Raw genomic sequence first — 22,345 nt, 5'->3', positions numbered from 1 at the left:
TTGCCCAGGCTGGAGTGCAATGGTGCGATCTCGGCTCACAGCAACCTCTACCTTCCTGGTTCAAGCCTTCCAAAGTGCTGGGATTACAGGAGTGAGCCACCGCACGCATTTCATGGCAGGCGTACAAAAAACTTTTGTATTTTTAGTAGCCACCATGTTGGCCAGGCTGGTCTCGAACTCCTGGCCTCAAGTAATCTGCCTGCCTTGGCCTCCCAAAGTACTAGGATTAGGCAGGAGAATAGGACCTGGAGGCAGGGAACCTAAGGACTTCCGAAAACTAAATCAAATGGAAACATCTCAGCTATGACAGGAAATATCCTTTTCATTTACCTAGGCTGTACAGTGAGTAAATGATTTTGTAACTTTACTTCATCCTCTTCATTTACATAGGGTGTACGTCGAGTAACTAATGGAAACCTCTGGAGGGTATTTAAACCCCAGAAAATTCTGTAACGGGGCTCTTGATCCCCTATGCTCAGGCCTACTTTCAACCTCTGGAGTGTACTTTTGTTTTCGAGAAATCTCTGCTTTTGTTGCTTCATTCTGTCCTTGATTTGTTTGTGCATTTTGTCCAATTCTTTGTTCAAGATGCCAAGAACCTGGACACCCTCAACCAGTAACAGGATTACAGGCCTGAGCCACCACGCCCGGCCTATGATATCTTTTATAATAAACTGGCAATGTGTTTGCCTGAGTTCTGTGAGCTGTCCTAGCAAATTAGTCAAACCCAAGGAGAGGTTGCAGGAACCCTGATTTCTAGCCAGTCAGAAGTATCAGTGGCCTAAGGATCGTGTCAGAGTTTTCATTCACTCATTCATTCATTTACTTATCATTCTTGTAAGTACATAGTAGGTGTATGCATTTCTGGAGTACATGAGATATTTTGGTACAGGCATGCAATGTGTGGCATCAGAATTGAACAGAATTATGGGACACCCCGATGGAGAATCCACTGAAGCATGGCTTAGTGGGATAAAAATCCCCACACATTTTGGTGGTGAGATTAAAGGCCAAAAGAAAAAAAAAGGTTTTTCTTTTTTGTAGAAATGTGGTCTCCACCTGTTGTCCAGGCTGGTCTTGAATTCCTGGCCTCGAGCAATCCTCCCACCTCACATCACTGCACCCAGCCTGGTTTTTCTTTTTACGCGTGACAACTAAGTGTAATATGTGATGCTGGACTGAATTCTGGACCAAGGTTTTAAAAAACTTATTATTTTGCTACAGGGGACATTAGTGAGATAACTGATGAAATTTAAATAAGGTACACCAATTATAGTACTGTATCAGTGTTAATTTCATGATTTTCATAACTGTATTGTGATTATGTAAGAGAATATCATTGTTTTTGCAAAGTTATTTAGTGGTAAAGTGGCATTGTGTCTGCAGTTTACTCAAATGTATAAACAGAGGGCCAGGTGGGGTAGCCCATGCCTGTAATCCCAGCACATTGGGAGGCCAAGGCAGCCGGACACTTGAGGTCAGAAGTATAAGACCAGCCTGACCAACATGGTGAAACCTCATCTGTACTAAAAATACAAAAATTAGCTGGGTGCAGTGGTGCATGCCTGTAATCCCAGCTACTTGGGAGGCTGAAGCACAAGAATTATTTGAATCCCAGAGGCCAAAGTTGCAGTGAGCTGAGATTCCAGCTGAGGTGCGCAGACTGCTTGAACCCAGGAGGTTAAAGTTGCAGTAAGCGATGATCATGCCACTGCACTCCAGCCTGGGTGACACAGGGAGACCCCATCTGTAAAAATAAATAAATAAATAAATTGGTATGATCACTCTGGAAAGCTGTTAGTATACTCAATCGAACACGCACATACCCTAAGACCCAGCAATTTTACTACTAAATATATGTCCTGCAGAAAAGACAGATGCACCAAAAGACATATACAGGAATATTATTCACATCAGCTCCAAACTGGATACAACCCCAAAATAGAATAGATAAGTAAAACGTGGCATATTTATACAACTGAACACTATGAGCAATAAAAATGAATGAACTGCAACTATATACAACCACGCGGATGAATTTCTCAAATGTAATGTTGAGCAAGACACAAAAGAACACTGGCAGTATGAGTCCGTTTACACATAGTTCAAAAACAGGCAAAACTCATTCTTAAAACATTTTTACGGCCGGGCGCGGTGGCTCACGCCTGTAGTCCCAGCACTTTGGGAGGCCAAGGCGGGCGGATCACAAGGTTAGGAGATCGAGACCACAGTGAAATCCCGTCTCTACTAAACATACAAAAAATTAACCAGGCGCTGTGGTGGGCACCTGTAGTCCCAGCTAGGCAGGAGAATGGCGTGAACCCGGGAGACAGAGCTTGCAGTGAGCCCAGATCGCGCCACTGCACTCCAGCCTGGGGGACAGAGCCAGACTTCGTCTCAAAAAAAAAAAAAAATTTTTTTTTTTTACTTTTTAATTGAATTATAACCAGAGAAAATGTACAAATCTTAAATGTATAGCATTATAGCATTTTGACATATGGAAAACATTCATAATGTTAAATATTCTAGATTCAGATATGGACTATTTCATCCCCCAGTAGCTATGTCCCCTCCCACATGATAACTCCAAACTTCAACTACTATTCTGATCTATTTGTACCTTGAATTAGATTTTTCATAGACTACTCTTTCTTTTTTTCCTTCTTTTTTTTAAAGACAGAGTCTGAACTCTATCATCCATTACATAATAATGAGCATTGCCCCTTCCCGCTAACCCCTAGCAATCAGTTTCACTTTTTGTCTTTATGATTTTGTATTATTTATTTAGAAACAAGGTCTCGCTTCGTTGCCCAGGCTGGAGTGCAATGGCATGAACACAGCTTACTGCAGTCTCTAGTTCCTTGGTTCAAGTGAGCCTCCTGCCGCAGCCTCCCGAGTAGCTGAGACTACAGACACATGCCACCATGACCAGCTAATTCCTTTAAATTTATGTTTTATAGGGATGGGGTCTCACTCTGTTGCCCCGGGTGGCCTCAAACTCCTGAGCTCAAGCAATCCTCCCACCTCAGCCTCCCAGTGTTGAGATTACAGGCATAAACCACCATGCCTGATTTAAAAAAAAAAAAAACCTTTTGTAGATATGGGTCTCCCTGTGTTGCCCAGGCTGGCCTTGAAATCCTGGGCTCAAGTAATCATCCTGCTTTGGCCTGATTACTATTTCTACTATTTCTTGACCTGACTGTTGTTTCCGTAGATGTAGTCACCTTTTTATTATTTATTGATCTCTATATTTAGGATTTGTATACTTTTCTGTATATATGTTACACTCCAATAAATTTTTTCTCAAAAAAATCTAAAGATTTTATTAGCTATTGCTCCTCACCTCAGCACAGTGACTGTAGAATTTAATCTAGGTATGTTCTAAGCATTAGCTTCTTTCATTTCTGTGACTACAGGCATATTTAATGATTTTATGATTATTATCATTTTATGAGTCTGCTTATTTAAACTAAAGACATATTAAAATAGGAAGGGGGATAACATTTGAAAAATTAGTATATTATAAAAGTCATTGTTTCTCTGTGAGGAGAGGTGATGAATACATGAATTGTTTTTCTCTCTCAGCTTCTAGTTACTAAAGAACAATCTGAGATCTGAGAGACATTCTGAAGAGGTGGGGAAAGGGGCTTACCAATGAGCACATAAGAACAAGTTGTTTGGACACAGTGTCTACCTGGACACCATTTCCCAGTCAGTCCCATTTAGATTAAAATATGTCTCTGTCCGGGTGCAGTGGCTCATGCCTGTAATCCCAGCACTTTGGGCCAGGTAGGTGGATCACCTGAGGTCAGGAGTTCGAGATTAACCTGGCCAACATAGTGAAACCCCATCTCTACTAAACATACAAAAATTACTTGGGCATGGTGGTGTGCAACTGTAGTCCCAGCTATTCGGGTGGCTGAGGCAGGAGCATCGCTTGAACCCTGGGGGATGGAGGTTGCAGTGAGCCAAGATGACGCCACTGCGCTCCAGCCTGGGTAACAGAGTGAGACTCCATCTCTAAATAAAATAAATTAATAAATAAATAAAAGTATAGCTCCAAGTCTTGTCTTCAATGTTAAAGTCTGACACTAACATCCCAAGGCAGAATCTTGTTATTTCCAGTGGTATTCGTTGTCATGAATTCATTAGTTTAATGCTGAGACGATATATAATTTTTTTATTTTTTATTTTTTATTTTGCAGAGCATAGTAGAGGTGTGAGACTACGTATAATTATATAATTATCTTGGCTGTTTTCTGAGAAAACTTACAAAGGAATGGATACCAATAATTTTTTTTTTTTTAGACGGAGTCTCAATCTGTCACCCAGGCTAGAGTGCAGTGGTGTGATCTCGGCTCACTGCAACCTCTGCCTCCTGGGTTCAAGCGGTTCTCCTGCCTCAGCCTCCTGAGTAGCTGGGATTACAGGCATGCGCCACCATACCTGGCTGGTCTCAAAGCCCTGACCTCAGGCGATCCGCCCACCTTGGCCTCCCAAAGTGCTAGGATTACAGGCATAAGCCGCCTGTACCAATAATTATCGAAACCAGAGTTTTATGTAAGAATTGACATTTCTTTTTGTTGTTTGTATTTCTCCCCACTTCCACGACGTACAGCCTTCCTAATATGAGAATGTTGAGCTGTTGTGATGACTAATGTGAAATGATATTATATTTATCTGAATTAGTTTCAACTTAATCACCATTTCATGAAGTCACCTACAAATGAATTGATGACTCTAAGAAAATAATCACTTTTAGGAAACAATTAGTTTGGACACTGTGTTTCTACGTGAAAACCATGGAATTTTATGTTTGAAAAATTAGAAGCAGTTAATTGCACTCAAATCATGACTCCTGAGGAAAGTACTTTGCAGATTATAATTATCAGTCATACTTTGTAAATGAAAAAGCAAGCATTGAAGAAATCAAGCATTTTGTGGTTCTCTGTGAAATTAGAGCCAGGAATGAGACTCTGTATTTCTGGTTCTTGTTCTTGTACCAAACCATCTGACTATAGATAGGCAACTTTTAGAATTTAGCCAAGAATAAAGGAAATTGTCAAGATAACCTTAATAAATTTATGCAATATTAATATGCAATCTCTTTCACATTAAATTTATGAAGTCATATTTAATGCCGGGCCTGGTGGCTCATACCTGTAATCCCAGCACTTTGGGAGGCCAAGGTGGGCAGATCACTTGAGGTCAGGAGTTTGAGACCAGCCTGGCCAACATGGTGAATCCCTGTCTCTACTAAAAGTACAAAAATTAGCCAGGCGTGGTGGTGTGCACCTTTAGTTGCAACTACTCTGGAGGCTGAGGCAGGAGAATCGCTTGAACCTAGGAGGCGGAGTTTGCAGTGAGCCAAGATCGCTTTTCCAGCCTGGGCAACACACTGAGACTCTGCTTCAAAAAAAAAAAGAAAAAAGAAAAAAGAAAAAAAAAGAAATCATATTTAATATATGCTCTAAGATATGAAATTTTATATTCTCACGTTCGGTGACTAGATCCCTAGTCACTTAAGAGAGTCATTCTTTTTCTTCAAAACAGGGTCTGTCTCTTATCACCCAGGCTGGAGTGCAGTGGCTCGATCTCAGCTCACTGCGGCCTTGACCTCCCAGGCTAAAGAGATTCTCCCACCTCAGTCTCCTAAATGGCTGGGAATACAGGTGCACGTCACCACACCATGTTGCCTAGGTTGGTCTTGAACTCCTGGGCTCAAGCAATCCTCCCACCTGGACCTCCCAAAGTATTGGGATTATAGGTGTGACCCATTGCACATGACCCTGGAAGTCATTCTTGACTCCTCCTGTTACCAGAAAGGGGTCCCAATCTAGACCCCAGATTTCAAGAGAAGGTTCTTGATTCTTGGGCAAGAAAGAACTGGGGTGAGTCCACAGTGCAAAATGGAAGCAAGTTTATTAGAGAAGTAAATAAACAAAAGAATGGCTACTCCATAGTTAGAGGAGCCCTGAGGCCTGCTTGTTGACTATTTTTATGGTTATTTCTTGATCATATGCTAAACAAGGGGTGGATTATTCATGAGTGTTCAAGGAGTGGGTGGGTAATTCCTGGAACTGAGGGTTCCTCCCCTTTTAGATCATATAGACTAACTTCCTGATGTTGCCAAGGCATTTGTAAACTGTCATGGCACTGGTGGGAGTCTTTTAGCATGCTAATGCATTATAATTATAATTAAATATAATGAGCAGTGAGGACCACCAGGGGTCACTTTCATCACCATCTTGGCTTTGGTGGGATTTGGCCGGCTTCTTTACTGCATCCTTTTATCAGCAAGGTCTTTGTGACCTGTGTCTTATGCTGACCTCCTATCTCATCCTGTGACTGTGAACCGCCTGGGAATGCAGTCCAGCAGGTCTCAACCTTATTTATTTATTTTTTTTCAAGACGAAGTCTTGCTCTGTCACCTAGGCTGGAGTGCAATGGTGCAATCTCAGCTCACTGCAACCTCTGCCTCCCGGGTACGAGGGATTCTCCTGCCTCAGCCTCCCGAGTAGTTGGGATTATAGCTGCCCACCACCACGCCCGGCTGATTTTTGTATTTTTAGCAGAGATGGAGTTTTGCCATTTTGGTCAGGCTTGTCTCAAACTCCTGGCCTCAGCTGCCTGCCTTGGCCTTGCATAGTGCTGGGATTACAGGCATGAGCCACCATGCCTGGCCAACTCAGCCTTATTTTACCTAGACACAATTCAAGATGGAGTCGCTCTGGTTCAAATGCCTCTGACACTGCCTGTCTCAAGTTCAAACTTTTAAGCTCTGCTCTTACTTTTTTCTTTTTCCTTTTTTTGGAAATAATTTCAAGCTTATAAGACAAGTTGCAAGAGTAGTGAAAAGAATAGTTTTTCCTCAAACCATTAACTTTAACTTTATTTTTTTTTTTTGGGACAGAGTCTTGCTGTGTCACCCAGGCTGGAGTGCAGTGGCAGGATCTCAGCTCACTGCAGCCTCCACCTCCTGGGACAAGTGATTGTCTTATCTCAGCCTCCCAAGTAGGTGGGATTACAGATGTGTACTACCACGCCTAGATAATTTTTTATATTTCTAGTAGAGACAGGGTTTCACCATGTTGGCCTGGCTGGTCTCAAACTCCTGGCCTCAAGTAATCCACCCACCTCAGCCTCCCAAAGTGCTTGGATTACAGGCATGAGCCACTGCGCCGGGCCTAATTTTTTCTTTTTCATTTCTTTATTTTATTTTATTTTTTGAGACAGGGTCTCACTCTTATTGCCCAGGACGGAGTGCAGTGGTGCAATCATAGCTCACTGTAGACTCAACCTTCAGGGCTCAAAGCAATTCTCCCACCTCAGGCTACCACATAGCCGAGACTACAGGCACGGGCCATGACCCCCAGCTGATTTTTGTATTTTTTGTAGAGACGAGGTTTTGCCATGATGCCCAGGCCGGTCTCAAACTCCTGGGCTCAAGTCATCCTCTTGTCTCAGCCTCTCGAGTAGCTAGGATTACAGGGGCCCACCACCATGCCCAGCTAATTTTTGTATTTTTGGTAGAGGCGGGGTTTCACCATGTTGGCCAGGCTGGTCTCAAACTCCTGACCTCAAGTGATCTGGCTGCCTCAGTCTCCCAAAGTGCTGTCCTTTTGTTTTTTTGAGACAGGGTCTTGGTCTGGTTGCCAGGCTGGAGTGCAGTGGGATGATCACAGTTTACTGCAGCCTCGACCTCCTGGGCTCAAGTAATCTTTCCTGCCTCAGCCAGGCACACACCACCATGCCGGGCTAATTGTTTTTGTTTTTTGTAGAGACAAGATTTCACCATATTGTCTAGGGTGATCTTAAATTCCTGAGTTCAATCCCGCCGCCTCCCGCCTCGGCCTCCCAAAGTGCTAGGATTATAGGCATGAGCCACCTCGCCAGAACATTTGTTTTCTTTTCTTTGGGATAAAACTTCAGGAGGGGCCAGCGTGGTGGTTCACACCTGTAATCCCAGCACTTTGGATCTCAGTGACCTGAGATCGTGCCACTGGACTTGAGCCTAGGAAGTCGCTCCAAACTCCATCTCCAAAAAAAATAAAATAAAATAAAATAAAATAAAAATCCAGGAGGGCAGTTAGTTGCTGGGTCAAATAGTAATTGCATGTTGTTATAGAAAAAATTGTTTGTCATAGGCTGACAAGAAATTGCATGGTGGCACACGCAGGTTATTCCAGCTACTTGGGAGGCTGAGACAGGAGAATCGCTTGACCCAGGGAGGCGGAGGTTGCAGTGAGCCGAGAACCCTCCACTTCCCTCCAGCCTGGGCAATAGAGGGAGCCTTAATCTCAAGAAAAAAAAAAAAAAACGACTTGTTTGGTGTAGTGGCTCATGCCTGTAATCCTGGCATTTTTTTTTTTTTTTTTTTTTTAAGACAGAGTCTTGCTCTGTCACGCAGGCTGGAGTGTGAGTGGCGTGATCTCAGTTCACTGCAACCTCTGACTCCTGGGTTCAAGCAATTCTCCTGCCTCAGCCTCCTGAGTAGCTGGGACTACAGGTGCGTGCCACCACACCCAGCTAATTTATTGTATTTTTAGTAGAGACGGGGTTTCAACATGTTGTCCAGGCTGGTCTCGATCTCCTGACCTCATGATCCAACTGCCTTGGCCTCCCAAAGTGCTGGGATTACAGGTGTGAGCCACTGCTCCTAGCCGAATCCTGGCATTTTGGGAGGCCAAGATGGGAGGATTGCTTGAGGTCAGGAATTGAAGACCAGCCTGGTCAAGATAGTGAGACCTCCATCTCTAATTAAAAAAAATTTTTTTTCAGACTTTTTTCCAGAGTAGTTGCATTATTTTACATACCCACCAGCAGTGTATGAATGATCTAGTTTCTCAAAATCCTTACCAGCATTTGGCAATGTCACTATATTTTATTTTGGCCACTCTAATAGATGTGTAGTGGTATTCCACTGTGGTTTTAATTTGCATATGGTTAATGGCCAGTGGTGTTGGACATCTATTCATGCGCCTTTTTGCCTTCTGAATATTCTCTTTGATGAAATGTCTGTTTATATCTTGTGCCCATGTAATTGGTTTGTATTTTTACTGTTGAGTTTTGAGGGCTATTTTTTAAGTATTTTAGATATTAGTCCTTTGTCTGATGTAACCTTTGCCAATATTTCCCCCTACAGTCTGTAGCTTTTACTTATATTCTCTTAACAGCATCTTTTATGAAGCAATAAATATTTTAATTTTGATGAGGGCCAAGTTGTCAATTTTTCCATCATGCTTTTGATGCTAAGTGTAAGAATCCCTTGTCTAGCCTGAGATTCCAAAGACTTTCTCTTATTTTTTTCTAAAAGTTTTATAGTTTTACATTTTACATTTAAGTCTATGATTTATTTTTGTTAAATTTTGTAGAAGGCATGAAGTTTAGGTTGAGGTTCATTTTTTTTTTTGCCTATGCATGTTCAATGCTCCAGCATCATTTGTTAAAAAGGCTATCCTTCCTCCATTGAATTGCTTTCATACCATTGTCAAAAATCAATTTGCCACATTTGTGTGGGTCTATTTCTGGGTTCTCTATTCCTTCACCAATATCACTCATTTGATTACTGCAACTAAATAGTAAGACTTAATATTTGGTAGAGTGATTCTTTTCTGTTTCTTCTTTTTCAAGATTGTTTGAGCTATTCTAGGACCTGTGCCTTTCCATATAAATGTTAGAACAAGCTTCTCTATGTCTGCAAGAAACCTTTTTAGGATTCTTATAGGAATTGCATAAAACCTGTAGATAAATTTTGGAGGGAATTAACATCTTTGTTATTTTGAGTCTTCCAATCCATGAACATGGTATGTCTCTCCATTTATTTAGGTCTTTCAGAATTTCTTTCATCAGCATTTTGTAATCTGTAGGATACAAATCCTGTACTGTTTTATTTTATCTATGTATATACTTTTTTGGGACAGAGTCTCACTCTGTTGCCCAGGCTGGAGTTCAGTGGCACGATCTTGGCTCACTGCAGCTACTCTGCTTCCTGGGTTCAAGTGATTCTTCTGCTTCAGCCACCCAAGTAGCTGGGAATACGGCATGTGCCACCACTCCCAGCTTATTTTTAGTAGAGATGGAGTTTTACCAGTTTTACTAGACTGGTCTTGAACTCATGATCTCAAGTGATCCACACGTCTTGGCCTCCAAAAGAGCTGAGATTACAGGCGTGAGCCACTGAGCCCAGCACTGTACATGTTTTATAAGTTTATACCTAAGTATTTAATTTTCTTTGGAGTGATTGTACATAGTATTGTGCTTTTAATTTCAGTTTCCACATGTTCATTATTAACATATAGAAATGCAATTGATTTTTCTGTGTTGGCTTTGTGTCTGTGACCTTGCTGTACCCATTTATTGGTTCTAGGAATTTCTTTGGCAGATTCCTTGGAATTTTCTAGATAGACAATCATATCATCTGCAAATTGGGACAGTTTTATCTCCTTCCTTCCTTCCTTCCTTCCCTCCTCTTTTTCTCTTTTCTTTCTCTTTCTTTCTTTCTCTCTTTCTTTCTTTCTTTCTTTCTTTCTTTCTTTCTTTCTTTCTTTCTTTCTTTCTTTCTTTCTTTCTTTCTTTCTTTCTTTCTTTCTCTTTCTTTCTCTCTCTCTCTTTCTTTCTCTCTCTCTCTCTTCTTTTTTTTCTTATTAAACTTTCAGTACTATGTTGAATGAGAGTCGTGAGAGGACATCCTATTTTAGTGGGAAAACATTCAGTCTTTCACCATTAAAAGTATGATGTTAGCTGTAAGTTTTTTTTTGTAAGCCTACATTCATTTTGGAAACAAATCCACTATGTTGGCGTTTGATTAATCCATGTTCTGGAAAGGCCTCTATGATTTCCAGTTTATATACTGTTCCTTTCGTAAGAGCAGGTACTTACCATAAATTCTGCCCTTAAGTCATACACATCGCTTCTGAACTACCCCTCCCATATGATATAAAAGCCCTCAGTCAGCCAGGCGTGATGGCTCACCCTGTAATCTTAGCACTTTGGGAGGCTGAGGCTGGCAGATCACCTGAGGTCAGGGATTTGAGACCAGCCTGGCCAAAATGGTGAAACCCCGTTTCTACTAAAAATACAAAAATTGCCAGGTGCGGTGGTTCACGTCTGTAATCCCAGCACTTTGGGAGGCCGAGGCAGGTGGATCACCTGAGGTCGGGAGTTTGAGACCAGCTTGACCAATGTGGAGAAACCCCATCTCTACTAAAAATACAAAAAATTAGCTGGGTGTGGTGGTGCATGCCTGTAATCCCAACTACTCAGAAGGCTGAGGCAGGAGAATCACTTGAACCCGGCAGGCGGAGGTTGCGGTGAGCCGAGATCACCCCATTGCACTTCAGCCTGGGCAACAAGAGCGAACTTCGTCTCAAAAAAAAAAAAAAAAAGAAAAAAAGAAAATTAGCCAGGCGTGGTGGCGCATGCCTATGATCCCAGCTACTCAGGAGGCTGAGGCAGGAGAATTGCTTGAACCTGGGCGGCAGAAGTTGCAGTGAACTGAGATCGTGCCACTGCACTCCAGCCTGGGTGACAGAGCGAGACTCCGTCTCAGGAAAAAAAAAAAAAAAAAAAAAAAAAAAACCCTGAGTCTAAGAAGCTGGATTTATCCACCTCTTTCTTCAGCCTCTCAGGTTCCTCAGACTTTGGGGCAGATTTACATAGATCTGTGAGCCATGGAACAATGCTCTTTCTGAAGTTGGGAAATTCCTTTCATTCCTGGTGTGCTGAGACTTTTTTATTTTATCTTATTTTATTTTGAGACAGGGTCTTTTTACTCTGTCACCCAGGCTGGAGTGCAGTGGTGTGATCATAGCTCACTGAACTTTCAATTTCCTAGGCTCAAGCAGTCCTCCTGCCTTAGCCTCTGGGGTAGCTGGAACATTTTGCTAAATCTTTTTTTCAGTTGATATGGTTATGTGATTTTTTCTTTAGCTTATTGATGTGGTGGATTATACTGATTATTTTTTGAAATACTGAACCAGCCTTGCATATATAGAATAAATCCTACTTGGTTATGGTTATTTATACCATAAACAAACCATTACCATTTTCATACATTGATTAGATTTGCTAACATTTTGTTGAGGCTTTTTGTGCCTAAGTGATCTGTTATAATATATTGGTCTTTAATTTTTTTCTTTTGCCATCTTGGTACTTTGGCTCAAGCCTGTAATCCCAGCACTTTGGGAGGCTGAAGTGAGCGGATCATTTGAGGTCAGGAGTTCCTGACTAGCCTGGCCAACGTGGTGCAACCCCGTCTCTAGTACAACTACAAATATCAGCTGGGAGTGGTGTTGGGCGCCTGTAGTCGCAGCTACTTGGGAGGCTGAGGCAGGAGAATTGCTTGAATCCTGGAATGGGAGTTTGCAGTGAGCTGAGATCATACTGCTGCATTCCAGCCTGGGCTATGGAGCAAGACTCCATCTCAAATGAACAAATAAAAAACACAGAAAGAACATTTACTCCAAATTACATTGAAGAATATTCACCATTTTGGAAAACAAATATTCTAATACTAATAATGAGACCAAATCACACGCCTACTTTATATAATTGTTCTTGTTACATGATTAGATAGTAAGCCACGGCTGGGTTGAGGTGGTTCACGCCTGTAATCCCAGCACTTTTGGGAGGCCGAGGCAGGTGGATCACTTGAGGTCACGAGTTCGAGACCAGCCTGGCCAACATGGAGAAACCCCTTCTCCACTAAAAATACAAAAAATTAGCCTGTGTGGTGGCTCACGCCTGTAATCCCAGCTGCTCGGGAGGTTGAGGCAGGAGAATTGGCTGAACCGGGGAGACGGAGGCTGCAGTGAGCCGAGGTCGTGCCACTGCACTCTACCCCGGGCGACAGAGTGAGAATCTGTCTCAAAAAAAGGAAAAAAAAAAAAAGATAGTAAGCTACTCTTTCATAGAATTACCCAGGTTCAGGGACATCAGAAATGATGTTTATAGCAAGTTCTTGGTCAAAACCAAAGTCAATTGGCTGATTCTGGCTTAACTCATTTTAGTATATGCCTAATGTATTTGTTTATTATGTAATATAAAATAATATACTGTAGTAATACCCTAATGCAGTAATATATTATGTATCTGCAGTAGGGTATTATTAATATATTATCTTAGTCTGTTTTATGTTGCTTATAACAGAATACCTGAAGGTGGGTAATTTATAAAGAAAGTGATTTTTTTTTTTTTTTTTTTTTTGAGACAGGATCTCACTCTGTCACCCAGGCTGGAGTGCAGTGGCACAATCTCGGTTCACTGCAACCTTCACCTCCCAGGCTCAAGTGATCCTCCTACCTCAGCCTCCCAAGTAGCTTGGATTACAGGCGTGCACCACCATGCCCAGCTAATTTTTGTATTTTTAGTAGAGACGAGGTTTTGCCGTGTTGACCAGGCTGGTCTTGAACTCCTGACCTCAGGTGATCAACCCACCTCGGCCTCCCAAAGTGCTAGGATTACAGGCGTGAGCCATCAAGCCCAGTAAGTCATCGCCTTTTAAAGGCCCATCTCTTAATATTGCCACACTGGGGATTAAATTTCTTCTTTTTCTTTTTGTTATTTTTTCTAAGATGGGGTCTCACTATGTTGCCCAGGCTATTCTTAAACTCCTAGGCTCGAGCAGTCCTCCTGCCTTGGCTTCCCAAAATGCTGGGATAACAGGCCTGAGCTGCCATCTCCGGCAGGGATTAAATCCTAACACAAGTTTTAGAGGGGACAAACACCTTACAAAACATACATAAAATTTTTTTAAGTTAAAGCACAAGATAGAAGCTGTAACATTTTCTTCCTGTATTCCAGTGAACTTTCTTCTGTACATGGGTTGTGTGTACCCCTCCTTGTAGACCACTGACCTATAACACAGAGTTCAAAGTCCTTCCCCTGTTATAAACAGAGTCCTTGCCTCTCACCTCTCCCTGCCTTGAACATTATACTCCCACAACATTGATTTTTTTTTTTTTTTTTTTTTTTTTTTTGACTTGGAGTCTCACTCTGTTGCCTAGGCTGGAGTTCAGTGGTGTGGTCTCGGCTCACTGCAACCTCTGCCTCCTGAGTTCAAGTGATTCTTGTGTCTCAGCCTCCTGAGGAGCTGGGATTATAGGTGCGCACCACCACACCTGGCTAATTTTTGTATTTTTAGTGGAGATGGAGTGTCGCCATGTTGGCCAGGCTGGTCTCGAACTCCTGACCTCAAGTAATCCTCCCACTTCGGCCTCCCAAAGTGCTGGGATTACAGGCGTGAGCCACCATGCCAAGCCTGAATGTATTTATTTATTTATTTGTTTATTATTTATTTTTATTTTTTGAGAAATGTCTCGTTCTGTCGCCCAGACTGGAGTTCAGTGGCACGATCTTGGCTCACTGCAGCCTCTGCCTCCTGGGTTCAAGCAATTCTCCCTGCCTCATTCTCCCGAGTAGCTGGGATTACAGGTATGTGCCATCATGCCTGGCTAATTTTTGTACTTTTTAGTAGAGGTGGGCTTTCACCATGTTGGCCAGGCTGCTGTCGAACTCCTGGCCTCAAGTGATCCGCCCATCTCAGCCTCCCTAAGTGTTGGGATTACAGGTGTGAGTCACCGCACCTGGCCTGAATTTATTTTTTAAAAAATATTTTTATTATTTGTTTGCTTTGGAATGCTTCACGAATTTACATGTCATCTTAGTGTAGGGGCCATGCTAATTTTCTCTGTATTGTTCCAATTTTAAGTCTCCTACACGTTGTGCTATTTCTTGCCTCTATGACTTTGCTCAGGCTGTGCCCTGCGCTAGCATGCCATTTCCTTTCAAGTCTGGCTAACTTGATTCATTGTTTTGTCTCATCTCAAACACATCACACTCTCTGGGAAGTTCCCTGACATGTCTTTTTTTTCTCCCCTGAGGTTAGGTTAGGTGTCCCTCCTCTTGGTTCCTAAGTTCCCAGTGTGTCATTCTATTCTTATGCCTATTAATTGTATTAAATTAAATTAATTAATTAATTTATTTATTTTGAGACAGAGTTTCACTCTTGTTGCCCAGGCTGGAGTGCAACTGCACGATCTCGGCTCACCGCAACCTCTGCCTCCCGGGTTCAAGTGATTCTCCTGCCTCAGTCTCCCAAGTAGCTGGGATTACAGGCATGTGTCACCATGCCCAGCTTATTTTTGGTAGAGACAGGGTTTCTCCATGTGGGTCAGGCTGGTCTTGAATTCCTGACCTCAGGTGATCTGCCTGCCTCGGCCTCCCAAAGTGCTGGGATTACAGGCATGAGCCACCGCGCCTGGCTATTAATTGTATTTTAATTGTTAGGGGGCAACCTGTGCTGATTTAACTTATGTTTCTATCACCCTGGAGGATTGGGGCTGAAAGAGAAATTAAGTCGGAGTATAAAAAAGTAGAAACAGTTGGCCCAGGTGCGGTGGGTCAAGCTCCCAGCTTCTCGGGAGGCTAAGGCAGGATAATTGTTTGAACCTGGGAGGTAGAGGTTGCAGTGAGCCAAGATGCCAAGATTGTGCCTCTGCATTCCAGCCTGGGCAACAGAGCGAGACTCCGTCTCAAAAAAAAAAAAAAAAAAAAAAAAAAGGAAAAGAAAAGTAGAAAAAGTTGTATTTTTTGCACACTTGAGAGTTTTCAGACTGATGTTTGAAACTACTATTCTTATTGACCTTGGCTCTTGGTACAGAGAGTTGTACTTTACCCAGGTGCTGGTTCAAAAGGGAGTTATGAGAAAAGCACATATACATTCATCAGGCAGAGTGCTAGGAAATAGATGGCATTGCTAAATGAAGATATTTAAGGAGAGTTTAAAAGGGGACTCTACAAAGCTATCGCTGTGAGGTTTACCTCCACAATGGATTGGGCAACACTCAAGACTTGTCATAGCAGGTTCTGTTTCCATTCCTACACCTGCAGAGGCCATGAGAGGAACTGGTTACAGGAATGCAGAGTCAGGGAAAGCTGTGTGGGCAAGGTCACCTGACTGAGTATAGATGTTTGAAGTGACCCTGATAGGAAACAAGCACCCTGACCTTGTTCTCTTGTTCTTCCATCTCCCACCAGCGGCCCCCACCTTGAACTGAACCCAACTCGAAGGCAGAGAGCAAGTCAGCCTGTTGCTGATGTAGTCCCGGGCACAGGGCATGGTGGGTAAGGTGGAGAGAACATCAAGTGGGCACACCAAAGACACCAGCACAACAGATAACCCTAAGCGTCACAGTAGGTATCGAGTCAGACGTGAGCAGGGTAGGAGAGTCCCCCTCCTCAAACCACCACTAGGAATGTCAGGCAGCCATCAGGTGATGGTCAGGTGGTTATTAAATGGTATCTCTAACATAATAATTGGTCACAGCCAGAGCCAGGGAAAGGCAGTCTCTCAATAGATAAAAGCACCTGAAACTGGTGATCAGCAGCTCCCCAGTCAGATCTCAGGAGTTGGGCAAGTGGGCTCAAGCATGCTTATTAAGAGACAAAATGGGCCGGACACGGTGGCTCAAGCCTGTAATCCCAGCACTTTCGGAGGCTGAGGTGGGCGGATCACAAGGTAAGGTAAGGGGTTCAAGACCAGCCTGGCCAATATGGTGAAACCCCGTCTCTACTAAAAATACAAAAAAACATTAGCTGGGTGTGGTGGCGCATCTACTGTAGTGTAATCCCAGCTACTCAGGACGCTGAGGCAGGAGAATTGCTTGAACCCAGGAGGTGGAGGTTGCAGTGAGCCAAGATTGTGCCACTGTACTCCAACCTGGGCAACAAAGCAAGATATTGTCTCAAAAAATAAATAAATAAATAAATAATAAATACATAAAAATAAATACATAAGAGAGACAAAGTGGTGGAGTTTAACTGGTATATGACCTTCTATATGACCTTCCTCTAGGAATGGTAGACTGGTAAAGGAAGTATGTTAGCGGTGGAAAGCGTCCAAGTCACACAGCACTAAAATATGTTACCAGTGGCAAATCCATACAGGTCTGCAGCAACCTCAGTTCTTGCTCCTTAGGAGAAAGAATGTAACTGAAGGGTAAGAGGCAGAAGGAGAGACAGACAAGTTTTAGAGCAGGAGTGAAAGTTTATTAAAAAGTTTTAGAACAGGAGTGAAAGTTTATTAAAAAGCTTTAGAGCAGGAAGGAAAGGAAGAAAAGTACACTTGGAAGAGGGCAGACAACTTGAAAGGCAAGTGTGTGGTTTGACCTGTTGACTTGGGGTTTTATATGCTGGCAGACTTCTGGGGGCTTGTATCCTTTCTCCCCTGATTCTTCCCTTGGGGTGGGCTGTGCTTATGTGCAGAGGCCTGCTAGCACTTGGGAGGTGAGCACACACGGTGTGTTTTCTGGAGTCGTGCCCATGCTTACTTGAGGTGTCCTTCCCTTACCAGTCAAATGTCCCTAGAGGGTGGCCACGTATGTTAAACTCCATCATTTTGCCTCTTAATGCTTGTGCTTGAGCCCACTTACCCAACTCCTAAGATCTTATTGGGAAGCTGCTGATCACCAGTTTCAGGTGTTTTTATCTATTGGAAGACTGCCTTTCCCTGGTACTGGTTGTGAATAATTTTAGAGAGACTGTTTAACAACCACCTGACCATCACCTGATGGTTGCCTGACATTCCTGGTGTGTGTGTGTGTCTGTGTGGGGGGCTCTCTTACCCTGCTCATGTCTGACTCGCTGTCTACTCTAACAAAAGTATCTATGAAAACCCCTAAAATCCACTCCCAGCCCCCTGTCCACTTAGCCTTGAGGTTTCACATATGAAACCTTTAAATAAGTGACTTATCATACAGTGATGGAAAATGCTAAAGTCTTTTCTTTATTCCTTTACGTCTGACAGGATTGCTCTCTCTCAGCCATTAAACCATTACTGTCTGGCTGAAGTGGTGGTGAATTCCATAATGAAGATGATTAGCAAAATACCATATGTCACAAACTCAAATGCCTCAGGGGGCCAGGCAGGTGATGGAAATCAGAGCAAATGATACATGGATGGATGCAGTTGCAGGCCAGTGGGTGATCTCCGGCTCACTTTCTTTCCGATACCCCTTGATACGGTTTGGCTGTGTCTCCACCCACATCTCATTTTGAATTGTAGTTCCCACAATCTCCGTGAGTCGTGGGAGGGACCCATTGGGAGGTAATTGAATCATGGGGGTAGTTTCTCCCATCCTGTTCTTGCCATAGTGAGTTAGTTCTCACAAAATCTGGTGTTTTCATAAGGGGCTTCTCCCTTTGCTGGGCATTTGTTTTCTCTCCTGCCGCCATGTGAAGAAAGACATATTTGCTTCCCCTTCCACCATAATTGTAAGTTTCCTGAGGCCTTGCCAGCCATGCTGAACTGTGAGTCAATTATTATTATTTCTTTCTTTTTGAAACAGAGTCTTGCTCTGTCACCCAGGCTGGAGTGCAGTGGCGCCATCTCGGCTCACTGCAACTCCCCCTCCCCGGTTCAAGTAATTCTCCTGCCTCAGCCTCCTGAGTAGCTGGGTTTACAGGCATGCGCCACCACACCTGGCTAATTTTTGTATTTTTTAGTAGAGACAGGGTTTCACCATGTTGGCCAGGCTGGTCTCGAACTCCTGACCTTGTGATCGCCCACCTCGGGCTCCCAAAGTACTGGGATTACAGGTGTGAGCCACAGCAGCCGGCCTATTATTATTATTTTTGAGATGGAGTCTTGCTCTGTCACCCAGGCTGGAGTGTAGTGGTGCCATCTCTGCTTACTGCAACCTCCGCCTCCCAGGTTCAATCAATTTTCCTGTCCCAGCTTCCTGAGTATCTAGGACTACATGTGCCCACTACCATGCCTGGCTAATTTTTGTGTTTTTAGTAGAGACAGGGTTTGACTGTATTATTCACGCTGGTCTTGAACTCCTGACCTCAGGTGATCCACCTGCCTTGGCCTCCCAAAGTGTTGGGATTACAGGCATGAGCCTCTGCACCCAGCCTTAACTGCTAGTCAATTAAGCCTCTTTCCTTTATACATTACCCAGTCTCAGGTATGTCTTTATTAGCAGCACGAGAACAGACTAATACACCCCCTTTCATCAGTCTTTGATAGTGAGGAGCAAACACTCTATTGGCAAATTGTTTCTGGTTTCTGGGTGGGATTGGTAGAAAGCCTTCTCTTTCATGCCCTGCTGAAAGGCTGATCTCCCTAATAACTGCAAGTCACAGGCTAGGGCACTTCTGAAGGCCTACTATGTGCAAACACTGTTCTAAGTGCTTCCACCTTAATTGGCTTTTTTTTTTTTTTTTTTTTTTGAGACAGAGTCTTGCTTTGTCACCCAGACTGGAGTGCAGTGGTGTGCTCTCAGCTCACTATAACATCCGCCTCCTGGGTGCAAGCGATTCTCCTGCCTCAGCCAACTGACTAGCTGGGATTACAGGCACCTGCCACAATGCCTGGTGCCTGGCAAATTTTTGTCTTTTTTTTTTTTAAGTAGAGACAGGGTTTCACCATGTTGGCCAAGCTGGTCTCGAACTCCTGACTTTAAGCAATCTGCCCACCTCAGCCTCTCAAAGTGCTGGGATTACAGGCATGAGCCACTGTGCCTGGCCCCCCTAATTAGTTTCTTTAATCCTCTGCATCACCACAAGATAGGTACTACTATGATCACTATTTTACAGGTGAGCAAATGAAGCACAGAGAGGTTAAGGAGGAACAGGGTTATCTGTTACAATTCTTCAGCAGGGCATTCTGGGCAGTACTGTCTAATTTGTGAGAGGCAAGGGGACTATTTGTTAATTATTTATTATTATTATTATCATTTTGAGTAGAGCCTTGCTCTGTCACCCAGGTTGGAGTGCAGTGATACAATCTTGTCTCATTGCAACCTCTGCCTCTTAGGCTCAAGTGATTCTCATGCCTCAACCTCCTGAGTAGCTGGGATTACAGGCACGCACCACCATGCCTGGCTGAATTTTGTATTTTTTAGGAGAGACAGGGTTTCACCACATTGGCCAGAATGATCTTGAACCCTTGATCTGTATTAGTCCGTTTTCACGCTGCTGATAAAGACATACCTGAAACTGGACAATTTACAAAAGAAAGAGGTTTAATGGACTTATAGTTCCACATGACTGGAGAGGCCTCACAATCGTGGCAGAAGGCAAGGAGGAGCAAGTCACATCTTACTTGGATGGCAGCAGGCAAAGAGAAACAGAGAGCTTGTGCAGGGAAACTCCTATTTTTAAAACCATCAGATCTCGTGAGACTTATTCAGTATCACGAGAACAGCACAAGAAAGACCCGCCCCCATGATTCAATTATCTCCCACCAGATCCCTGCCACAACACGTGGGAATTATGGGAGCTATGGGTGTGAGAGAGAGCCAAACCATATCTTTCTGCCCCTGGGCCCTCTCAAATCTCATGCCTTCACATTTCAAAACCAATCATGCCTTCCCAACAGTCCCCTAAAGTCTTTCTTTTTTTTTTTTTTTTTTGAGACAGAGTCTCCCTCTGTCTCCCAGGCTGGAGTGCAGTGGCATGGTCTCTGCTCACTGCAAGCTCCACCTCCTGGGTTCACGCCATTCTCCTGCCTCAGCCTCCCGAGTAGCTGGGACTATAGACACCCGCCACCACGCCTGGTTAATTTTTTGTATTTTTAGCAGAGACGGGGTTCCACCATGTTAGCCAGGATGATCTCGATCTCCTGACCTCGTGATCCACCACCTCAGCCTCTCAAAGTGCTGGGATTACAGACTTGAGCCACTGCACCCAGCCATCCCTAAAGTCTTATTTCAGCATTAACTCAAAAGTCCACAGTACAAAATCTCATCTGACACAAGGCAAGTCCCTTCCACCTATGAGGCTGTAAAATCAAAAGCAAGTTAGTTACTTCCTAGATACAACGGGGGTACATGAATTGGGTAAATATAGCCATTCTGAATGGAATAAATTAGCCAAAACAGAGGGGCTACAGGCCCATGCAAGACTGAAATCCAGCAGGGCAGGCAAATCTTTTTTTTTTTTTTAAAGAACAGTACAGGTTTTATTTATACGGCTCGAATTTTACAGTTTTCTTACTGCATCATCAATGTCAGAAATCTGTTCCTTCAGCTGGCTCCATTGTTCTGGATTTAAAGAAATACCTTTTCTTCCTGGTTTCATTTCACCTTCAGGATCCATCCAGTATTCTCTAATATCAATTAGCACTTTGCCTTTAAAATCTCGAACGCTAAGGTACCTCATTTTCCCAATCTGAAACATGTTATCATCTCTGTTGCTGCTACTCTGTTTAAAAGATGACAGAGCTCTCGAAGTTTCACTTGTCTTTTGCTTTTTTACAGGTTTTTCTGGAGCAACTTGCTTTTTCCTCTTTAACTTTTTGTCAACCTCACTGTCAGAATCATTGCCAGAAGAGCTTGAAGAAACAAGTTCTTTTGATTTAGGCATCGCTTCGCTGGGCTCTAGCAGTCGAACACCCTCTTGCTCGTTCGCTCGCGACTGGCAGGCAAATCTTTTTTTTTTTTTTTTTTTTTTTTTTTTTTTTTTTTTTTTTTTTTGAGACGGAGTCTGGCTCTGTCGCCCAGGCTGGAGTGCAGTGGCCGGATCTCAGCTCACCGCAAGCTCCGCCTCCCGGGTTTACGCCATTCTCCTACCTCAGCCTCCCGAGTAGCTGGGACTACAGGCGCCGCCACCACGCCCGGCTAGTTTTTTTTGTATTTTTTAGTAGAGACGGGGTTTCACCGTGTTAGCCAGGATGGTCTCGATCTCCTGACCTCGTGATCCGCCCGTCTCGGCCTCCCAAAGTGCTGGGATTACAGGCTTGAGCCACCGCGCCCGGCCTTAGCAGGCAAATCTTAAAATTCCAAAATGATCTCCTTTGACTCCATGTCTCCTATCCAGGTCACACTGATGCAAGAGGTGGGCTCCCATGGCCTTGGACAGCTCCGCCCCTGTGGCTTTGCAGGTATAGCCCCTCCCCTGGCTGCTTTCACGGGCTGGCATTGTCTGCGGCTTTTCCAGGTGCACGGTGCAAGCCGTTAGTGGATCTACCATTCTGGGGTCTGAAGGATGGTGGCCCTCTTCTCACAGCTCCACTAGGTGGTGCCCCCAGTAGGGACTGTGTGTGGGGGCTCTGACCCCACATTTCCCTTCTGCACTACCCCAGCAGAGGTTCTCCATGAGGGCCCTGCCCCTGCAGCAAACTTCTGCCTAAGCACCCAGGCGTTCTTATACATCCTCTGACATCTAGGCAAAGGTTTAAAAAAAAAAAAAAAAAAAAAAAAAAGGCCAGGCGTGATGGCTCACACCTGTAATCCTAGCACTTTGGGAGGCCAAGGCGGGTGGATTACCTGAGGTCGGGAGTTTGAGACTAGCCTGACCAACATGGAGAAACCCCGTCTCTACTAAAAATATAAAATTAGCC

General features: G+C 43.6%; 1 non-coding gene and 1 pseudogene across 1 annotated transcript; both read right to left on the bottom strand.

Annotated features, from left to right (window-relative positions):
• Window positions 1-14,626: 14,626 nt before the first annotated feature.
• Window positions 14,627-14,729, bottom strand: LOC119627390 (U6 spliceosomal RNA). The gene has a single exon (XR_005243589.1). It is a non-coding gene; the product is annotated as a U6 spliceosomal RNA (small nuclear RNA).
• A 6,205-nt stretch (window positions 14,730-20,934) lies between these two features.
• On the bottom strand, window positions 20,935-21,421 carry LOC103220209 (activated RNA polymerase II transcriptional coactivator p15 pseudogene; annotated as a pseudogene).
• Window positions 21,422-22,345: the final 924 nt, after the last annotated feature.

This window comes from Chlorocebus sabaeus, chromosome 14 (assembly GCF_047675955.1).
Source record: "Chlorocebus sabaeus isolate Y175 chromosome 14, mChlSab1.0.hap1, whole genome shotgun sequence".
Classification (NCBI taxonomy): Eukaryota; Metazoa; Chordata; class Mammalia; order Primates; family Cercopithecidae; genus Chlorocebus; species Chlorocebus sabaeus.
Note: the sequence above shows the minus strand (reverse complement) of the source record. Positions and strands in the feature narration are given on the sequence as shown.